The following is a 7,818-nucleotide window of genomic DNA, read 5'->3' as shown; positions in this document are numbered from 1 at the left end:
GTTCCCACTGTCAAGTCCTAGATAATACAGTGGGAAAGGTCGTCGGTATTACATGGGTAACTTTACCCACAGCATATCAGCAGGTAACAAGTTACCTACGAAGTTTTATTCCACGGCCACATGCCGTGGGTATTCCGTGGGTAAATTCGCTCTACCTAAGGTAAAGCCGTGGGTAATAGCAAAAATGGCCGTGGGTATAGCCTGATTTTCTTGTAGTGTTTTGAAAAAGAGTTTATAGTTTATTATTTTACTAACTTATAATAATTTTTTCTTTCAATTTTACCCCTATCATCTTACTTAAAAAAAATTAAATATTAATTACACATATATTTTTTATGTCATTTCACACTTATAAGTTAGTTCAACTGTTAATTTTACCAAACAGTACAAATTCAATTAGTTTTGAGAATATAAATGTAAAAGTTTGAAATTAAGTGAGTCCAAATATCTTTTATACACTCCAAAATATTTAAAAACTTTAGTAATGAAAGAAATGGTAAGATTAGGAAATAAAAAGGATCCCAACTCCAATTAATTAGCTTATTCGTTATAAGCTCATCCACTATAAACTACTATTTTTTATTTTTTTTTGGCTTCCAATATTTGACAGACAATTGGACTTCCCAAAACACTCTTTTAATGGTTCCCAATGTTTGGTTAGCTAGCGTGATTAGAAAAGCCAATCTGAAAAGGCACCTGCAACCTACTACACATGCATATTGTCACTTTCAAACCACCCAATTAAACACTATCAAGAAGTTCTATCGTTAGTTATTTTCATCCTTTTCTTTGCTCCATTAAACAAACACAACTGTTACCTGTATCAAGAATGAAGAAAACAATTGTTCCTCCCATTCACACTCCAAAAACAACTAATCTCAACCGTCTAAAAACAACCATGAACGAATTAAAGCCAAGATATCCCAATGATGATGAGTGGCTATTCCCAATAACAACATCTGTTCCTATTGGAAACTTGACAGATCATACATTTTATATATCAGATGATAAAGTTCGTTGTGGGATGGCTTTTTCCGTTGCCTACAACACTGCAAAGAACTCTAACAACAACAAAGAGTTATGTGTTAATGTATCTTCTATGCTATGCAATGTTTACGGTTCACCTACTGTATTCCGAACTTCAACTGAAGCTGCTTTGAACAGAATTGGTGTAAGACCTAGTAAGGTTGTTTGGTTACCATACATGGCTAAGGAATGTAACATTGACAAGAACGAGATTCCACAATTGGAATGGCCTACAATACTTGTTTACTTTAGTTGTTGTGTTCTTGTTCTTTTGAAGAAGTTTACTGATAAAGAAAGTTATAGTGATTTTATGAGTAGGTGTATTTGTGATTTGAGAGAGTTAGTTGGATTTGATCCAGATGCTAAGCTTGATATTCCGTTTGATTTTAGAAGAGCTAATGTTATTAAGACTATGCTTGGTTCTTGTTCGACTCTTCGTCATGATGTGATTAAATTTATATTGAGGAAAAGTAACTGGGGAGATGCAGAAATTGGCGGTGTTTGTCAATATTTGTGTGCTGAGTTAGCATGGTCTGGTATGCGGCATTTCAGTCTTATCAATGATGTGTTGGTTAAGCCCCAATCTCCTGTTCTGTTTGATGATCGGGTTTTGTCAGAGGTGGAAGATTTTACCGAGGCTAGTGAAGCTGTTGCGTCTCATATTTGTCCTCAGCTTTACATGTCTGTGGCTTCATATTTTGAAATGTTGATGGTTCATTCTTCAAGGTTTCCTACATTGATTGCCGTTGCACAGGAGGTGAAGAAGGGAGACACCAGTTGTGCAAGATCAAGTGCTTCAGACTCTGAGGTTATTTTAACAGCAGGGGCTGATCCTATAACAGTAAAAGCTTTGGTGAATCTTCACAACAGTAATTGTTAGGCTTTTTTCCGATTTCCTTTCGTATTTTGTACTTGATGTGTCATGTATTATCTGGTTTCTGGACATCCCTTTTTAATTATTGTCATTGTGGTTCTGTTCGGTTCACTTTGATTTTAATATTGGATTTTATTTAGCCATTTTTTGGTGTACCGTGTCTAGAATACAAGGAAATCTGTTTCTTGTGGTAGTAAATTTTTGTTTGTAATGTGCTGCTAATAGAAGACATGTACCTCTAATTTAATTAACTATATGATATTCTTGCAGTTCACCTTAAGCTTTGGAATAAACAACTGATGTAGCTAATTTTGTAGAATGGATTCATTATGTTTTTCTAATTGGCTACCCTAAGTGTTACTTATCTGTTTTGTGCTACAAAACATTCTCAAACAGTTTGTAACAGCACATATATGCAGAAGTATTTTGAGGCTGCAACTCAAGTTCTTCAATACATCAAAGGCCACACTTGTAAATAATTATTCATCTTGTCTTCTTAATTTCTTTTTTGATGCAATCTTGTCTTCTTAATTATGAATGCAAATTAATGTCATTTGGTGATTTTAACTGATCATTGTCCTAAATGTAGAAATACAGTCACTAGTTTTACTGTTTTTCTGTGCTTCTCCCTCATCAAAACAATTTACCATATCAAGATCATCATTAGAGGCTGAATGTTGTATTTGCCTTGAAATTGTGATCAGAAAAAAACTGGTTGAGCTGCAGCCTCCTGTGCGAGGCGCAGGGTATTCTGCGCGAGCCGCAACTTTGATACGCAGGTGGAGCTAAAAGCTCCTGCCTTCTACGGGAGGCGCAGCCTGCGCAAGCATATTTATAGGCAGTGCATTTTTTCTGATTTTCAAGAGGTTTTTAGGGTTTCTGAGGCCAACATACAAACTAGGGTTATAAGATAAACATCTTGTGAAGACTCTAAGGTTGGGTAATCATTCTATCACCTTGGGAAACACTTTCATATTGAATTTCTTGGTCACGGGCAGAAATTCGGGCTTAGGGTAGAATTAGGATCAAGGCTAATTCGCATTGCTCTTTTGGAGAATTTATTTGTAACAAGTACTTCAAGTTTGATAGTGGAACGGAGAGCTGCTCTCTCCCCAGAGCAGGTCACTTTGACCAACTGTGTAAACAATTTTATTGTGTCCTTTTTCTTTCTCGCCGTTTACCGATTATTTTGTGATTATTATTGCCATTCGCTTATTTGATTGCTTAATTCACAACACTAAATATAGTCTTTCCAGACCTTTGTCTCAGCCTAACTATATATAATGCCCTTGGTAAATGGGGGAATATAATCATCTTCCAATCTTTCATCTTCTTTCTTGCACATTTACATGTAACATTAGCCTAAAAGGACAAAATCTTTACAGGGGTAATATGGGGAAAAAGATTACAGGGTAAATCAAAATTGCCTAACATCACAGAGTGTAAACACTACTAGTATATATTTTTTCTATATTTTATCTTTTTTTGAAATACCTAAAAAAAAATTTTCATTCTTATATTACTGGGAGAATTTATTCAAGAAAAAAATTTAGTAAACTTGAAAAACACTTTTTATGTATTGAGTTGGAGAACTCTTTATACTATAGCTCAAAAACAAAAAACAAACTCTATACTAAATAACGGTATAAACTTCTTCAATGAAGATGCCTACATTTTAAGAAAGATGATATTATATAGAGAATTAAATCAACATTGTCAAAAAATATGGTGACATGCTAGGTAACTAATATTGATCGAAAGATCGAAACAGTAAAATTGACAACTTTCCAAATACTGATAAATTCAAGAGAAAGATTACGAAAACAACAAAAGAATGATGATGGCAAAAAACGACACTACGTACTATTGCTACAGAATATTATTATGGAGTCCATCAAATAGTATTGGGAAGGAATACAAAAGGTCATCTCTGTTGAAATATGATGCACATTTCTAGATATTTCTAGAATACATTAGTAGTTTATAGTAGGGGTGTTCAAATCCAAACCAATCCAAATAAAAACCGAAAACCGATCCAAAAAAATCGAAAATCGCAAAAAACCGAAGTTTTTTGGATGTGTTTGGATGTTCTTTTGTGAAAACCGCTGGATCGGATCGGATTTCGGATTGATTTCTTAAAACCGATCCAAACCAAACCAAACCGCATACATATATTTTAATATTTATTTATTTTTTTATTAGTATAAATATATATATTGCATTAACTTTTTTCATTTTAAATTTTGTTAATACTATAGGTTAGTTTAATTTAATCTATTTTAAATTTTGTTAATACTATATGTTAGTTTAATTTAATCTATTTTTTTTTTGACTTTTTGTATGTTTCGAATATAATTGGTAATTGTCATTCCAAAATATTAATTTTCAATATATTATATGTTATATTTTACATCAAACTTAATATTTATTTTGTCAAAAATGTCAAACTATTATTTTGTAGCGTTTTTTATAATATTTATATTTATTAAAAAAATTATAATTTATAATTTGGATATCCAAAAACCGATCCAAATTAAACCGCATAATATTGGATCGGATTGGATCGGATTTTTTTTATTTGTCATCCAAAACCGAACCAAACCGCAAATGAATTTATTTTTGGATCGGATGAGTTTTTGGCTCAAAACCGATCCAAACCGAACCGCGAGCACCCCTAGTTTATAGAATAACTTAGCATTGATGCACATGCTAGAATTTTCTAGAACTATAACACTTTAGAAGTTGATCATGGAATAAATCAATAACATATATGTATTAGGAAAATGTCATGAAAATTCTAGAATGTAGTATTTAGAATATACACTCATACCTATAAATAGGTAAACTATGTGCAATTGTACTCAAGCCTTTGAGATGCAATGACAATAACAATAAGGCTTCACCATGCTACCACTACTCTCCTCCTACTACTAATGTGTTAGCTCTTGTTCCATGTTACTGAATACTTCTATATTAGATTTCACACTACTTGTTACTATCCTTCAACTATCAACCAAAGTCTTCTACAATATCAAACTAATTCTAAACTATCACTACTACCTCAACTACTAACAGTGGTATCAACACTAGTACAAATATGACATATTACTAAAGAGTTTTACATCAGTGGAAGAGATGTCAGATGTGAAAAGTAATATGGAGTACTCTTTACATCTAGTTTCAATTGTACTTGATGTGAAAAATAAATAGACGCAACTTATTACATCTGATCAAAATATCCCCATATGAAAAGCTAAACGCGGTGGCAATCCTGTAATTATGGTGAAAATTGTCTAAAATACATTTATATCTGGCCCATAATATGCTATGATGTAAAAAGTCTTTAATGTGATTTTTTATTTTATTTGAATGGAAATTAATATAAACTTCACGCACGAAAAAAAAAAACCCTAATCTTCTCGAACTCGTTCTCTCTCTCTCACACTCTCTCGAACCCTAGCCTCCAATCCCTAATTGAAGATCAAGGCTTCCTGAACGCGGGGTACAGATTAAATTTCATCTTTGTTTTCACGATTTCCCTCAAAACAAAACCCAGATCCTCTTCCCTGCCATAATTTTTCTTCGCCCTGGCTCTTCTTTGCCTTTGTTCGTCTTCATCGTAGCTTCTGCCACCGCAGTTCCTCTTGTCACCGCCATATCTCTTCCTCAACGAAGGTTTCACTACTCTCTCTTCCTCCCTCTCTCCCCGTGTCTTCAATTTTTAATTATGTTAACTTTTGTCTTCCATTTATTGAATCTTCTCTTGTTAATTTATGGATTCTTCTCTTGTTTGATTTTGAGTTTATGTGTTCAATTTCCATTTCCATGTTCTATAATTTAGGGCTTTTGAGTTTAGTGGTATAATATTGTTCAATTGTTCAATTTGTATCCATTAATCTAGGTTTTTGAGTTTAGTGGTATTGTTCAATTTTATTATCCTCTGCCTTAGTTTGCAGTTTATATAGATCTAGGTATGTTTGTGCCTGCTTTACTGTTAATTGTGATTTTAACAAGTTTTATTATCATTGTGTGTTTTAATTTCTCTAATTTATACAGGGCAGCAATACTCTATTTTCGCTTCTCATAAACCCATAGTGCTATCGCAAAGTTTTTTATGCTAAGGAAGTGTCAACTTGGTAGGAAGTGTCAACTTTCTCTTGCCAGATTTCTTCACATAATTGAGGCTCTTGCAGGTATACTTAAAAATCATATATGTGGTTGTTGGTTTTTCAAAATTACTATTGTAATTCCTATAGTTATATAGTTATATTTTTCTCCCAAAATCACAGAATCTATGAGACTTCACAAACTCTTCACGGAGCATTTGTGACGATCTTCAAAAACTCTCGTGATTCTTCGATGGGAAGACATAACTCTTAGTGTCCTTCCTTTCCAATCGAATTCACTCATTAACAATTATATAATATATTACTAGATTGTTATAGAATATTATAAATGAGTTAATTTTGTTTTATATTTTCTCATTATTGAGCCAAATTAAGATTAAGTTTGTTTGTCATCTTTCCCCTTTTTCAATATTGAATAATTGTTCTTCCTGTTTAGTTAAATATGAAGAAAAATCGTGTTTAAAACAGAGTGTAAAACGCAGCGGAAATTAAAATTTTCCTTCGATGGAAACTTGCGAATGGACATGATCAGGGTTTCGGTTATTACCTTTGAAGAAAAATTCCTCGATTCTGAATTGATCACAAGCACCGCACGATCGCAGCACCTCTAGCCGGTCCACACGAACAGTTTCCGTTCACCTCTTAGTGCTAGCTGCGAGACGACGGTAGAGGGAGATTTAGTGCGGTTAGGGTTTTATAGAATTTCAGGGTTTCTCTAAAATTCGTATTATATGTGTAACACCAGACTGAATTGCATAAGGCTCTATTTATAGAGCTTCTTATGTTGTCTTCAGGCCAAAGCGGTTATTGGACTTCGCAAGCCCAATAACCTACTGTTACTAATCGCACCCCACTAATAAGTCATACTTATTTCTCCCGTCATTAACTGTCCTTATGTGTGTGACCCTGTAGGTTCCTATGATGTTGGCAATAATATTAATCTCAATATTATAAACAGTGAGCGGTATCTAGCAACACATCACTGCTACCCAAGTCACAAGAATGTCACGTGATCTGACAAACCTTTCCGTGATAAATATCTTGTGTATAATTACCCTTTTACCCTTATGTCTATATTGAACACAAGGCATAGTACGTCACCCTTGTTAAGTTCAATATTGGGCCCATAGGCATATCTCCTGTTATGTAGGAGGGGTAAATTCCATCTAGGTCACTCATGTCCCTTAGCATGATTCGTGGAATACCCATCAACCAACTTTATAGTCATCCTGTTACGGATAACTTTGAATGGCAACAAAGTACTACACTCCTACATCTTGGGAACATAGTGGTTTCAGGTCGAAGGGTGGAATACACCACTTATCACTATGAGAATATCTTATGTCATTTCATAACATACTATGTAGTATTCTCATGGTGGGTCAATCCGATATAAATATTACTCTTAATATTTATATCTATGTGAAGACTTGATAACTCTTTATCTATGATCCGTGAGACGTGATCATCAGTCTACCAACATAATAGTCTCTATGCTTTGATGTTATCCCAATTCACATTAAAGCTCGACTACGGATGTTTTAAGAATAGTGTTCTTATGTGTAATGGATTCTCACGATTAAGTCACACTTAACGTTCCATTCAATGAACTTACTATTCTAGGGACTCTATTATTATTTAACACATAAACATAATAAAGAAAAGCCTTTATTTAATAATTAAATTATCCAATACAAGTATCATGCAATTATAAATAATTGGCCTCTAGGGCTTACACCAACAATCTCCCACTAGCACTAGAGCCAATCAGGCATACTCCTAATACCTATG

General features: G+C 33.7%; 1 long non-coding RNA gene across 1 annotated transcript; it reads left to right on the top strand.

Moving 5' to 3' along the window:
• The first annotated feature begins 5,324 nt into the window (after positions 1–5,324).
• LOC123883011 lies at positions 5,325–6,308 on the top strand. Its single transcript, XR_006800095.1, has 3 exons — positions 5,325–5,575; positions 5,957–6,093; positions 6,190–6,308. It is a non-coding gene; the product is annotated as an uncharacterized LOC123883011 (long non-coding RNA).
• The last annotated feature ends 1,510 nt before the right edge of the window (positions 6,309–7,818 follow it).

This window comes from Trifolium pratense, linkage group LG5 (assembly GCF_020283565.1).
Source record: "Trifolium pratense cultivar HEN17-A07 linkage group LG5, ARS_RC_1.1, whole genome shotgun sequence".
In the NCBI taxonomy this organism is placed as follows: domain Eukaryota; kingdom Viridiplantae; phylum Streptophyta; class Magnoliopsida; order Fabales; family Fabaceae; genus Trifolium; species Trifolium pratense.
The sequence above is the reverse complement of the archived record's forward strand: the minus strand, read 5'-3'. Positions and strand labels throughout refer to the sequence as shown.